Source organism: Protopterus annectens, chromosome 8.part0, assembly GCF_019279795.1.
Source record: "Protopterus annectens isolate FY-2018-M chromosome 8.part0, PAN1.0, whole genome shotgun sequence".
NCBI lineage: Eukaryota > Metazoa > Chordata > Ceratodontiformes > Protopteridae > Protopterus > Protopterus annectens.
Window position 1 is genome coordinate 1377387357 of NC_056741.1, and position 15429 is coordinate 1377402785.

The following is a 15429-nucleotide window of genomic DNA, read 5'->3' on the forward strand; positions in this document are numbered from 1 at the left end:
TATATCTAGGCAATTCAGATCATGTGTCCCAGCTCATAAAAATCATATCCTTAATCACAGCTATTTGCTCATCCAATATTTCTGACAGTACACAGTAGAGAATTTTTAAAATCTGTCAATTCATTATACTCCCAAAATACATGTTCACAGTTACCGCTTTCTTCCCCATCAAACCTCCAACATTTGTGATCTACCCACACTACCAAGCAAATACCTTGAACCTTCTGGAGTTTGTTACATACGAGAGCCATACATATGTCTTCCCACTGTCCTCCTATAAACTGCTTTTCCAGTCTCTCTTCCCATTTTTTTCTAACCTCCTCTGTTGATTCTTATATACCTCACTAGTTACCATTTTTATATACCACCAGAGCATATTTTTCACTATATTTTGATATCAATGCCTTGTATGGAAGGCGGTCTCTAGCTTGTAATCCAAACATCATCTTAGCTTCATCCCATTCTATTACCTTACCCTCTCTAGTTATTTGCTCCCAATTCCTTGATTCTTTGCCAGGTTTCTCCAGTGCATTCCAGCCCCCTCTTGCCTATTTTCAGTACCCCTACTTGCAGCCATACCTATTGGCAAAATCTCCTTTCTTCAATATTGTGTTGGCTTTGTTCTTAGAATATTTTCTGCTGCTTTATGAATATAAAATTCTGTATGGTCATTATTCTCCTTAAGGATATGCATCCAAAATCCTACTATGTTTCTTGAACTTCCACTCTGCTTCATCATCATCCCTTTCCATTTTGAATTATAACCTTCTGCTTGTGTTATATATACAAGCCTTAAATGCATAGTTCTAAAATATCCCTTCAAATCAGCTAATGCTAATCCTAATCCACCTTGTTATATTGGTAGGGTCAAATTATCCCACTTAAGTTTTGCCCTGTTTCTCTCACAGACAAATTACTTCAACTGTTTATTATTTTCCACAACTTCCCCTCTGTTGAAAACAATATGCCTGACCTGTACATGAAATTAAAGAGTCTAAAATCATTTTCACTGCCGACATCTTACTATCCATAAACAGTTTATATATTATCTTTTATTTAAACTCTTCCCACATATCCTTAATTGTCATAAAAAAGCTTTTTTTAATCCATACACCTAAAGACTTTATCATATTGTACCCCAATTTGTGTGTGGGAACATAATTTATGACTACAGCCTTTGTTTTATCTTCATTAATTTTATATCCTGAAAAGACTTGAACCCGTCTCAAAATGTTCCACAACACTGAGAAGTCACTTTCTGGATTTATCAGGTACAAAATAATAACATCTACAAAAAAGACAGTTTTTCTAGATTATCATATTAATTATATCATCACATTTATGAGTCCCCTATTTCTTTGCCAATGTCTCTACATATAAAGCAAATAACAAAGGGTAACAAGGACACCCATGACTGGTTCCCTGTTCAAACACAACTTATCAGATAGTAATCATCGCACGTTAATCCCCCCCCTCGATCTTTCATATATATACTCCTAATTAATCTTATTATTGTATCAGGGAATGCAAATTGCTTATATTGCCCTACTCACAAAATCCCAACTTACTTTGTCAAATGCTTTCTCTGCATCAAGACCAACAACAAGTGGTACATTCTTACATTCTGCCTCCCTCAGGATTATCAACATTCTATTAATGTTGTCAAATGTGCCCCCCCCCTACATACACACAACAACAGTGATCCATATCTATCAATTTTGGCAACACCTTTGCCATTCCTTTAACTAGTACAGATATGGACACTTTATAATCATGGTTTAAAACAGAAATGTGTCTGTATGAAGCTGGGTCTGATGGGTCTTTTCCATCCTAAGGTAATACAGCCACCAGAGCTTTCTTCCAAGGTGCTGGTACTTCTCCTCCTTTTAAGATACTGTTGAACAAAATCTTCCATATCTTTATCACTTTTTTCCCCTCCTGACTTCCAAACTTCCACAGGAATACCATCTACTCCTGAAGACTTTCATGAAGATTGATTATACATCATCATTTTTATTTCATCCCCAGCTAACTTAAACACGAACACGAAAACCAAAATCCAAGAATAACTCCACAGATGAAGAAACTCTAACCAGGAATCAAAAAATATGTTGAAACAAGAAATAAGTTGAATGAGTTGAATAACTTTAATAAAATAAATAAAAAACCACAATGAATCAAGCGCTTTCGCCTGGTTCATACCCAGCTTTATCAAGATGATATTTATTTCATCCCCTCTTATCTTGACTATTAGTTGTTAAGCCTCGTCTACCTCTAAACTTGGTATAATTAAGGTTTCCATAAATATTTCCATTTGTGCTCTTTCTTGATTTCTGTGTTTCTCTGCTTTACACAAATTTTCATACCAGGCTTTATCAAGATGATATTTATTTCATCCTCTCTTATCTTGACTATTAGTTGTTAAGCCTTGTCTACCTCTAAACTTGGTATAATTAAGATTTCCATAAATATTTCCATTTGTGCTCTTTCTTGATTTCTGTGTTTCTCTGCTTTACACAAATTTTCATAAATTTTCTAAAATATCTCTAAAACCTACACAGGAACTCTGGTTATTTTTCTTGTTATAGGCTCCATTTTATGATTGTTTTTGCCTATGTAAAAGGCATCACAGGATGTGCACAACATTAAATAAACTATATAATCTAAAAAACAAGAAAAACTATCTTGAAAAGAATTTATTCTGGTAGTGTTGCAACAAAACATACCACCCCCTTCATTAGTAAACCTGCACATATTGCATGTCAAGCATTTGAATGAGTCTCTTCTTGCACTAGTACTACATATCAAGTCATCCTTTTCAAAGATGTTCTTCAGATTCCTTGCTTTCCTATTAACAAATTTAGGACCAGCACTCACACTATTAACAAATTTAGGACCAGAACTCACCTGCACCACTAAAAAAATCTTTCATTTATTATGCACAATTTCCTTTATACATAGTAACACTCAAGTTACTATTATTACTACCTGCTCGGTTTCACTGTTTTCCAAGTAAGGGAACTGTTAGAAAAATATGAAAGAATAGCCTTTTGAGCTGTTCAAGCTAAGCTAAAACACCAATCAGTAGTAGTAAGAAATATTTTGTAAATTAAACACCGATCTTGTAGCAATCAAAATTTCTTCACTTTTGTGAATAAAAACAGCTTCAGATTCTTCATTCCAAAACAACAAATCTTCTTCTCGTCATTAAAATAGCTTCACTTCTTAGTAACAAAACAACAAATATTTAATGGGTGAAAATTATATAAATCGGCAGATAAGCAATGTGCTTATGTAAAGAAATCAGAGATAAATCTTGTGTTTATACATATTTCAAAAAACAATCAACATTCTATTTAATTCTATAGAAATGGAAACATAAACTGGACCTTGCAAAAGCCTTCGATACAATACCCCACTTGGGCATTATAGATAAGCTCACCAGCTTAAATATAAACCCCTATGTCACTAGATGGATTGCAAACTGGCTCAAGGACAGAACCCACATGGTTAGAATTGCTGGAGCCATGTCAGACTCCAAACCAGTTACAAGTGGTGTCCCACAAGGCTCAGTCCTGGGACCTCTCTTGTTCGGTATATATTTATCGGAGGTACAGGCCAACACGGAAGGACTGTGGCTGACCAAGTTCGCAGATGACTGCAAACTGGGTGCCATAATCGACTCTCCAGCCGACACAAGCATCCTCCAAAGGGCCTCATAGAAACAGACAACTGGTGCCAGAGCCATGGCCTCAAGATAAATGCCAAAAAGTGTATAGTCATCCCCTTTGGCAAAAACAAAGTGCCCACAAATTACCACATAGGTGGTAATCCATTAAGTACAGAAGAAGTAATTAGGGACCTGGGGACCCAAGTTGATAGCAATCTCTCATTTGACAACCACGTGGCCAAAGTGGTTAGAAAAACATTTTATATAGCCCACCTAATCATGAAGGGATTCACATCTAGATCAGGGAGGTCATCGTGCCTGTTTACTCATCCCTCATCAGGCCCATAATTGACTACAATGCCCTTTTGGGATGCACCTTACCAGACACCTGCAGCAACTGGAAAGACCCCAAAAGTACCTCACCAAGAGGATCAAAGGGCTCAAACAGATGCCATATGCTGCCCGGTTAAAGAAACTCCAGCTCTACTCAGTGGCATACCGCCTGTTCAGAGGCGATCTGTGCCTGACGTATAAAGCCATGTCCAACCCGGAATTAATGGACATGCTGCACCTCAGAAAATCCAAATCCCATCGAGCTACGCTCGAGAGACTTGAACCTCAGCACTGAAATAAATAGGACATGCTGGAGGGACAGATTCATAACCCAGAGGCTCCCTTCACTCTGGAATAAAATCCCAGTCCAGGTTAGGCAGAGTCCCTCACTGACTCTCTTCAAGAGGAATCTTGATGAGTGGATGGGAGATCGTAGGTTTACCCGGGTATCACTTCTGTGTCACTGTTAGACAGAGGCACAGTATACTAACCTCGAAAAAGGGCATAGCAAAATAAATTTAAAATGGGTGGCGAAAGCCAAACACATTCTGGCTAGGCTTATAAATGCCCTAGGGCAGATAGCCTAGTATGAACCTATGAACCTATAATTGGGATTGGTTAAAACTTGAATATCTCTTAGGATATTTATTAGAATATAGGTGGTTTTAATATTCCAATGGTTATCTTGTTTCCCGCTTCTGTGTGACTGAATGGATTGTTTGCAGCCAGGAAATTCAGTAGTAAAAAGCCTGAATGAGAGAACTTTGTAAAACGGGTGTGCTACAAAACTTATAAATGCATTTATGAGGACATAGTAATGGGGATCTGTGTGTTTTGTGGTTTTTTATAGACACATAAATGTTTACCATTAAGTGTTAATCATCTAATCAACTATGTAGGCTAACTTGTCTAAAACACAATACTTTACACAACTTATTTTCTTTGAAAGAAACAACAAAACATATTTTCCTTACTAACAATTTTAATTCAGGCCACCACTGAATCAAAAGATTATTAAAAAAAAAAAACTATAAGATGGTGCCTCAAAGAATCTAGAAATCTGTGAATTCTGAGGACCTAGCAGCCCCAAGCTCTCAGTTTGATTCAGTTACTTTCTCCATATTTATTACTACAAAATCCTGGCCAATTAGATATTAAAAGGGCAGATAATAAGCTAAAAAGCATGGCAGAGTGTGGGGAAAAAAAAGAAAGAAGTAATTTATCTGTATTATGTGGGACTAGGGAAAACAAGGGAGGGTCCCTATAAAAGTATAAGGGAGACTAGCGTGCAACAAGAGGTATGGAATCTTTGTATAGTGCTACATTTCACCTAAGGCTGGCCTTGCTGATTGTAGTCAGACGTCTGAGATGCAAATATTCTAGTGATTACAATGTGCGCGTACTGAAGTAGTCTGTAGATGAAAAGGACAGACACCATCTGTTTGATCGCAGGTGATGGTGATTGACCTGTCCAAATGCAACCCCACACCATCCCAAATCAGCCCCTACCCATTCATTTTCTTCCTACAGACTCCCTTTACTTTGACGGTACCAGCCACCACTATTCCTTACCTGAACTTAACAAAGGTTGTTCAGTACTCGATTTTTTGTAGGCATAAGGATATATGAAACCGTAAGCATCCACAGGATACAAGCTCTTCATGTTAGCATAATTAGCTTTCACTGTTAGCAAAATAAATTAAATTAATAATAATAAATAAATGTACTGTTAACTTAGAAAATTAATACGCATTTTCCGGAAGTAGACGGCTGCAATCCTAACCTGAATTTACTAACTACACTTCATCGCCTTTTCTTAAATAAATAATCCAGTTTTAAGAGAGACAGAGCACCAATTTGGAAAAAGCAGGGTACTTGAGATGTATGATTTGGTTAGTGCTGCGGTCAAATGTATACGATAAAATATAAACTTAATGGCATGATTGGAAAAAATAGAGGAATTGAAAGCAAACCACAGTTACTCCTATACTAAGTGTGTCTAGAAACTCAAAAACTCAGGTAATTATTTTATGCACCAACTTAGCAATCATCGAGGCAGTACTAAAGTTACAAAATGATTTTCAAATACAGTTCAGGATAAATGCAACCTGCTATCACATGAAATACAACACACATTCCCCTTCTCACTGAATTTAACTAACCACAATAAATTACAAAAAGAATAACCAAACCTATCTTCTGCAACGCACTTCCTTTTAACAGCTTGTGTACTCTTCAGAAAAGCGTGACGTACAATTACGTAACGCTTATCACGTGATGTAAAGACGCTACTGGGTTTACGCCTCTTCTGGGAACTTGTCTTAAGCCGTTTCTGTACTCTTGTGTTAAGTCGCTGAGTTATTTCTGTAGTGCAGTTTTATAGGTTGTGGGTTTGTACCGAATGACTACAACTGATGTGTTTAGGATCCTGGACTTTGGTCAGGGGAATGCATTCCATTCCCTGAAACCCGAAAGGCATCGTTTCTGTTTTCCCTGTTAGAACATTAGCTCACTGGTGAGTGAGTGAGAACTGGTGCCGGGGATAAGGGTGTTTAATATGCTTCAAACACTGTTCAGAATACTTTCTGATTGCTACGCTGTCATCTGTAGACGATATTCTACAGTAAACTCAAAGTACTGTTAACTGCTTTGTTGTAGTCTGATGACTCAGTTTTGTTGTAGTGATTACAATTGTCAGACAAAACAATCTGTATGTATTTGTGGTACTTTCATTAATATCCGTGTGGTGTGGTTATTTATTGTGAAGTACCTTTTATGTTGGGTTGGTATGTTTTGTGTAATGACGTGTGCTTGTTTTATGCTGACGAGTTTAGTATTGTTATTTTGCTGCATTATATATTACTTATTTTTGTACATAATGTGACAAGCCTTTTGATCAGACTTATGAGCGTGGTCAGCAACTCTCAACTGTCCAGGTTTTTGCCTCATATTTTTGGTCTGTTGCTCTGTTCCTTGTAAAGCTTTGCGTTTTTTTTTTCTGGCAAATCACCGAGGACTGAAGTCATTAAGTAATGACATACCTTTGCGTTGTGGACTTCATATTCTTCAGGAAAATGCATGCTAGCGCATCTTGTTGTTCTAGCAACTTTCTAAGTTTACTGAGAGCAGTGTTTAAAATCTGTACAAATTTGTCCCCCATTGTTTTAGACTTTGTCCAGATTTCTTGTGCTAAGAGGTTGAGGGGTATGCCAGCAATTTCAAGTGTGTACACCTAGTCACATGCTTTTGCCCATTTTCTAATAACTGTTTTTGGTTCTAAAACTGTAGCATTGCATATATTTTAAAATGTATCACTTACATGCAAGAGTGTATTAGAAACTTTTAAGTGGTCTGCAAGTAGCATAGTAACAATTTTTCAGTGTAGATATTTATCTGCTGACTCAGTTGCACTGTCTTGTTTTCGTTGTTTATGATTTTGTGTGTTACATGCTTAATGTGTGTGAATTGTTAAAGTACTTATCTTTCAAAGTTAATTTGCACCATTGCTTACTAATTGCGTATTCCTCGCAACACCCCTTCGATCAGACTGAAGCTCCCAGTTCCTACTACAAATATGCTGATGCAAAAAGAGCACACTGAGCAATTAACAGATGGTTTATAAAGGCAGCAATGGTACCCCTTAACTTCACAATATTGCAATAATTATTAAAGAGGGCATACTGAACAGTCCTCCCACCCTGTATTCGTTGCAGTTATCCAAGTGGATATCCCTGCTTTTAATGTATTGCAACATTATACTGTGTCATCCTATACCATTTTTATTTTTAGCAAGTGTTTTACATTATTGTATGCAGACAGTGGGTATAATTAAGTTTAGTAATGGGATTACATGTGGATTTTACTACTGCACATCCAGGGCACTGGTAATCTATGCAGTCGTTACTTAACCATAACCATTTAGTGAAGTGATAAGGTACATATTGTAAGGCGCACACTGTCTAATTTGTTGAACAGCCTGTCTAATGTTAGTGTCTGTTTGTGTGTGTTTGAATTTTACTAGGTTGATCAGCAGATGGGGCTCATAAATTTTATTAATAGCACTTGGGACTAATGGCCAACTAGGAATGCAGATTCCATTATTTCTGGATCATATACTTTTCCCCTACCCATAGAACTGTTTCTTGAATACATCTAGACTCCTACATTCTCTAATATGCACATTTATTAAATAACATTACTAATCTTTGAGTTAAAAATTAATATCTTAATATACTTCTCATGTTATTTAATGCAATATTTGTATCCATACATGTGTGTAATTGCAGAAGAATAGATTTTTGTCTAACCTATCCTGTAAATTTGAATCAAGATAAATTTTATAAGCAATATATATTTTTCATGAATATATATGTAGTGAATTCTACATGGATTTAAGTCCTTACATTTTTCCACATAACTGAGATATTATGTAATTTCTGTAGCCTTGTCATCTTCTGCCACAAGTCCTGTTTTGCAGTCATTGGCGTACTTGCACAGTAAACGTACATTACGTACATTATCTTTTTCGCAGTATCTAAATTCATTGTTAAGCTATGTGGGACCAAGAACAGATGTCTGTGGAACCCCAAAATTAATGGGCAAGAGTTCTCAACATTTGCCTTGCATGTTAACATGTTAACACATTTGGTTAACCATGATGTTATCCATCTAATCATTAAAGAATATTGTTTTAATAAGACTTTTTTACTGTATGAGAAAGAGAGTCAAACACTCTTGCAAGATCTAATCAAATTACAATCAAATTACAGGAAAGTCCTAGAACAAAGAGCTTTACTAATTTGTTCATAACAACTCAAATATACTAGTGAAAGTCAATCTTGCTTTGATATATCCCATTTTGATCCAGGTCCAAAACAGCACAGTATGATTTGGTGTTTTCCAAAAGTTCCAAGGTGCATCTTTCAGAACAGTTTGCCAAGATTGAGGTTACATTTATAGGAGAGGCTAGATCTGCCCTTCTGAGCTGGGAATTTCTGGTTAAAGGCTTATTGTGCCTGCTTATTTGAACTGTTTCTTTCTGAAATTGGTGTGCCATGTTTGCTGTAGCATAGTCTATATTCAGGCGTGCTGAATCTAGCTTTGTTTGTATAACTTGAGCACTAATCCAGGCCATCTTTTTTTGGAGGTTTACCTGCACCCTAGTGGCAAGAGTGTGCAGTTAGAGAACTTGTCTGATTGAAGACTGCTGGAACAGGGCTCAAGTTTGAGCTTTTTTACTGGTTAACTGGGTAATTTGTTTAAATCAGTTTGCTCACTTTTCTATTGTTATTAAAAAAAAATTGCACTTTATTCATCTGCTTTTACTGTATTTGTGTTTCTTCTTACTTTTATTACTTTATTTTGCTTTTGCTGCCTGTTCTTAAAAGTACTTTATTGTATTTATTCTGCTGTATTTATTACCTCTTGTTAGTAGCCTGATTTAAATTGTAACTTATTATAGGCCTTTGGTTTAAACACTTGGGCTTCAGACCAGTTGCTTTATATTAAGAAGGTTTGTGGTATTCACTGTTGTGGCAGAACAGGTAGCTTACATCCTTCTAAGTTGGGAGTTGCTGACTGAAGGCTTAGTGTCTGTTATTTTAAAAGTGTATTAGTTCTGGTTTAAGCACTTAGGCTTAGGGCCAGTTATTTTACATTTAAGAAGGTGTGATCTGCACTCTTATGGGAGGAGAGGGGAGAGTCTGCCCTTCTGAGCTGGGAGTTTCTGGTTAAAGGCTTATCGTGCTTGCTTATTGAACTGTTTCTTTTTGATATTGGTACACCTTGTTTGCTGTAGCACAAGACTAGATTCAGACCTGCTGAATTTCCCTTTGTTTGTATAACTTGAGGACAAATCCAGGCCATCTTTTTATGGACAAGGTTCCCCTGCACCCTAGTGGCAGCAGTGTGCAGTTAGAACTTGTCTGATCGAAGACTACTGGAATGGGGCTCAGTTTTTAGCTTTATATATATATCTATATATATATATATATATATATATATATATATATATATATATATATATATATATATATATAAATATATAAAATACACTTTATGCATCGCCACTTAGCTAGGGATAAAATATTCCCGGCACCATAAAGTCTGCTCTTCAAATTTTCCCTTAGAACTAGCCAGTTTTTTAGTTTTAGTACTCAAATCTGTTTCTTTGAGCTCCGCACTTGTTCAGAACTCATTGTAAGCACTAAATAAGCTACAAATTACTACAGCATTCAACTTTCCTCACTTGTCTAGAGGAAAACAGTTTTCAGTACTTAATAAATAAGCACCTATCCAAGCATGTCTATGGGTTGGCTACCGGTGTTTTCTCCTGTCTACCTAATTAATCTGGGCATCTTGGGGCAATGCAGCAATTGCCTCATGTACACAGACAACCCTCTCCTGCCAGCCAACACAACAACCTGTGAGAGATGCACTGATATAGCCAAACCGGAAGTAAAGCTCTCTTCACCCAAGACTGGACTAGACAGTTGAGAGGAGAGGGTAAATGCTTGCACCACACCACACTCATCACATAGTCCCTCATAACCTACACCACCAAAACACAAACATAGAAACACAAAACACACACCTACATTCATGGAGGCTCTCAATAAAAATCCGTCCAAACAGTGACCTCCAAAGAAGAAATGCAAGCAACCTCCACCCCCCAACACAACCCAAATGACACATAGCTCACAAACTTAGTGCGCCACCCAACCATAGCCCATAAGGCATAACAACATACCCAACACTCTAGTCATACGTGACTCTATAGTCAGAGCGCACTGATGTTCTACTCACCAGGCTAAACAAGGAGAAAGTTACTGTCAGTGGCCTGTCTGGTGTCAGGATCTGCCACATAACTCACACACTCTGGTCACTCCACAACAAGTACAAATATGACTCTGTCATTGTCCATGTTGGTGTGAATGACTTGAGACGTACCTGCCTGGACTACATGAAAAGAGACATGGAGGAGCTCTCCGATCTTGTAGCCCAGGCAGGTATGACCCTAGCCCTGAGTAGCATACTGCCATCACCCAGAATGATACCACAGTACAAGGACAAAATGATTGACTTCAACAATTGGTTAAGCTTCTGGTGTCATTCAAAGGGGATCCAGTATCTGTCTGCCTGGGATGACATGATCGACAGACCACAATGCTTTGCCAGAGATGGCCTGCACCTGTTGCCCTTGGGATTCCGGATACTGGCTAAGGCTCTTTCCACCCCTGTAGTGCCTTTTTTAGGCAGGGTTCAAATGACAAATTCACCACTGTAACAGGTATAACCAAGCAAAATCTGAGGGTAATGCTACTCAAAGCTAGAAGTCTAAACCTCAAAATGCACTCACTCGAGGCACTCCTTAAAATGGAGAACATCGACATCTGTGCAATGACAGATACCTGGTTCAAGGCTCCAGGGAGCACCCCTGCATTACCAGGCTACAATTCATACCACACCTTTCGGCCACCTAACCTGGACCGAAACACTAAAGGCAGAGGCGTGTCCATATTCATTAAGGATATCCACACCTCCAGGCTAGTTGCTCAGCATAATTGCATCCGAGATTATCCAAGTGCAACTAACTAGGCAAGACCACGATCTAAATTGTAGCTTGCTACAGATCCCCCACCATGCCCCAGGATTCCCACTCCTCATTTCTTGATACACTGGAAAATATTAGAGTACAACCTAACACCCTAATAATGGGCAATCTCAACTACCCCACCATTAACTGGGAAAACTACTCGTGTAGCAACTCTTTTGCTCAACATTTTCTGGAATTCATAAATTCCAATGCCTTGGATCAACTTATCCACAGCCCCACCAGGGGCAGCATTATCCTAGACATGGGCATTACCAACATGGGTGAACAGTATTCTGCACCAGAGGTAAATTCCTCATTGGTCAGAACCGACCACAAGCTAATCACCCTAGATCCACATCCTGCCCCCATTAGGGAAACTACTATAAAAAATTTATCCAAAGCCAACTTCACACTTCTTAAGACAGCAGTGGCAAGCTTCATGACACCCATGCAGATGGACAGTAGAGTTACGACTGCTGAATCCTACACAGATGCACTTACACGAGTGCATGGACCGTGCTATTCCTAACAGAACCAAGATGCTATCCTCCAAAAAAGGAAGCCAATCTGGTGGTCCCCTGCTAAGAACAAACTCTACAACAGAAGAAAGAAACTACTGCAAAAAAAGAGTAAAATCCCATGATTGGAGGAGCTCCCTGGTCAGCCTCAGTAAGAAGCTGAGATCCCTTATAAAATCCTCCAAAGCTACGTAGGAAAACAAAATTGCCACTGTTTCTAAAGACAACCACAAAGCATTCTATAGCTATGTCAAGAACCTCAATGGCAACACTCAGATTTGCTCTGAGTTACAGCACAATGGCACTAAATATACAGAACCAACCGATATTGCCAGCATCCTGGCAGATAGGATCAGTGCTAACTTTACCCCCTTCTTACCCCCTAAAGGGCTCTTCTCTATACTGGAAGAATACAAAGTTCCTGTAATCATGGCTGCACAGGTAAAACCACACTCTCAAAGGCCAAGGACACTGCATCCATGGGACCTGACAACATCTCAGGCTGCATTCTACATGAACTACAGAATGAACTGGCACCCCACCTAAGTACCATGTTCAGTCATATCCTCACCTCAGGCTTTGTGCCCACTGAGTGGCGCACAGCTATGGTTATCCCACTCCACAAAGGGGGATCCACCATGGACCCCGCAAACTACCGCCCCATTAGCCTGGTCTGCATGGCAATCTCCAAACTCTGGACCCCACCCAGTTCAGGTTTTTAAAAGGTAGATCATGTCTCCTAAACCTGATAGACTTCTTTGAAGCAGTCACCAAAGCCGTAGATGAGGGTAAGGTGGTTCACACAGCCTATCTAGATGTCGCCAAGGGTTTCGACATCATCCCCCACTCTGGAATTGCAGATAAACTCCCTAAACTAGGTATAAATCCCTGCGTCACAAGATGGGTTGCCAACTGTCTCACTGACAGTACCCACACTGTGAAAGTAGCAGACTCCAAAAGTGATTTCAGACCAGTGACAGCTGGAGTACCACAGGGTTCAGTCCTGGGTCCTCTCCTGTTAGCCTGTACTTCAGAGAAGTAGATACCAAACACAGAGGGTCTTTGGCTAATGAAGTTCACAGATAACTGCAAACTAGGAGCCATAATCGAAACTCCTAATGATGTGGACATCCTACAAAAGGGCCTCACTGAGACATATGCCTGGTATCAAAGCCATGGCCTTGAGCTCAGTGCCAAAAGGTGCATTGTCATCCCTTTTGGTAAAAACTCTGTCCCCATGAACTTCCACACAGGCGGTAGTCTACTTAACACCGAAAGTGTGATAAGAGACCTTGGGGCACAGGTGGACAGTAGTCTCTCCTTTGATAATCACATTGCCACAGTAGTCAGGAAATCCTTCTATGTGGCACACCTCCTCACAAAAGGTTTCTCATCTAGGAAAAAAAGAGGTAGTTGTTTCCCCTCTGCTCATCACTTATTAGACCCATTATTGAGTACAGTGACCCTTTTGGCATGTACCTCACCAGACATCTACAACAACTGGAAAGGCCACAGAAATACCTCACAAAGAGGATTACCGGCCTCAAACAGATGCCCTACGCAGGCTGTCTCAGAAAACTCCAGCTTTACTCCGTCACATATTGCCTACTTCGAGGTGATCTCTACTTAACATACAAAGCTATGTCAAACCCATAGCTGTTGGACACGCTCCACTTAAAGAAATCCCAATCCCTCCGAGCTACACGCTGTAAGGACCTAAATCTTGTCACCACAATGAACAGAATATGCTGGAGGGATAGATTCCTGTCCCAGAGACTTCCCATACTCTGGAACAAACTTGCCTATCTATATCAAACAAAGCTCCTCATTAGCACTCTTCAAGAAAAATCTCGATGATTGGATGGGAAATAGGAAATTCACCCTGGGGATCACTTCTGTGGCTCTGCTCGACAGGGGCCCAGGAAAATAATTTTCTTGGGTGGCGACGGCCAGGGTACCTTTTTGGCTAGGCTTATATAGGCCCTAGGGCCAATAACCTAGCACCTACCTATGAACCTATTGGTCCATAATTGTTTACTTCATTTTTCAGCTTTGTATGTATGCAAATATAGGTGTAATACTGGATTCCTTCCAAGTTCTTGGGGCAGTTCCTGTCAGAAAAAAATGTATTAAAAATCAAATGAGAACTGGTAATGGACTGTTACTGTCTTATTAGCAGGTATCAGGTCGACCCATAGACGGAGAATTTTTAATTTTATTAATGGCTTTTTCTGTTTTATCAGTTGTTAGAACATGATGTTATTTGAAATTTCAGCCTTGAGATCCAGTGCTGAGCCCTTCCCAAACATTGAAGTGTAATGTGTTGAATGCTGTTTTAATATCCTTAGATTTAGTTATTATTCTCCTGTTAGAGTTTGTTACATTTATTGATTGTTCCTATCAATGTTCATGTGTGACTCTCTAATGTTTTTTATTCATACTTTATTTTCAAATTCAGATTTGTTTATTTTTTTATGTTCATCATAAAGATCCAACATTTTTTATTTAGAATTTTGTTTTGTAGGAATACCTCTTTTTATAGGTGTTCTATATTCTTTGGTTTGTCTTGTATAGATTACATAGACTATAACTCCACCACTGTGAAGTGTTTTTTATGATGTGTACCTAAAACAAACTGTAGACTCGACTCCTCTTAGTGTGCTTCTTCACAGGACTACATTTATATTAACAGCGTGCAGATGTATGCTGTAAGAAAATGTGCTAAAACACCCAGGTGAAAAAAATGCCTGGAGATAAGAGCATCTGGTTTTATAATCCACCTATTGGCTCAGACATCTGAGGTCACTTAACTCTAGCTTATGAGATTCAGAATCTCTTGGAACTTTTTCTAAACTCTAAAATGTTAATGTAAGGTTGGTAAACCTAAACCACTGAAATAGATTTTTTTTATTTAGTCAAAAAATGTTGGCTAGAAAAACTTAAGATCTGTTTCTGTTTCCAGTCTGAGAAGAGTGTTTATTTGTACTCCTAATTATTTGCTAAAAAAATCAAGATGGCTGAAGCAAATGTCAAAATTGCTTTTCAGTTAAGAGCAAAGCCACATCACTACCCCTTATCTGCACCCTATTTAACAGACAACACAGAGGTTGCTGCAGTTTGGGGAGGGGGATTAAACCCCCTTTTCATTGTTCTGGTGTCGCCCACACTGTTTTATCCAGCAATGTCCTTTAAGTATGTGGTTGCTGACTGTCGCACCCCATTTAAAAGTGTATACTATAAGTATTATTACGTACTGTAATGAGAACTTGCGTAAATTGGGAAATTTTAAATGTTATGACTGCAGTTAAAGTACA

At 38.6% G+C, this 15429-nt stretch overlaps 2 protein-coding genes across 3 annotated transcripts in view; one reads left to right on the top strand and one right to left on the bottom strand.

The window, feature by feature from the left end:
* Positions 1 to 6270, bottom strand: part of RNF214 (ring finger protein 214) — a 706739-nt gene extending 700469 nt beyond the window's left edge. The window contains exon 1 of one of the 2 annotated variants that reach the window (XM_044080961.1): positions 6214 to 6270. The gene's annotated coding sequence lies outside the window, so the exon portion shown is untranslated. Of the gene's footprint in view, positions 1 to 6195 lie in introns of both variants that reach the window. The other variant, XM_044080960.1, reaches the window with a different exon arrangement.
* Positions 6271 to 6348: 78 nt separating this feature from the next.
* PCSK7 (proprotein convertase subtilisin/kexin type 7) overlaps positions 6349 to 15429 on the top strand; it is a 1762277-nt gene continuing 1753196 nt past the window's right edge. Inside the window, exon 1 of the mRNA XM_044080959.1 lies at positions 6349 to 6518. The gene's annotated coding sequence lies outside the window, so the exon portion shown is untranslated. The remainder of the gene's footprint in view (positions 6519 to 15429) is intronic.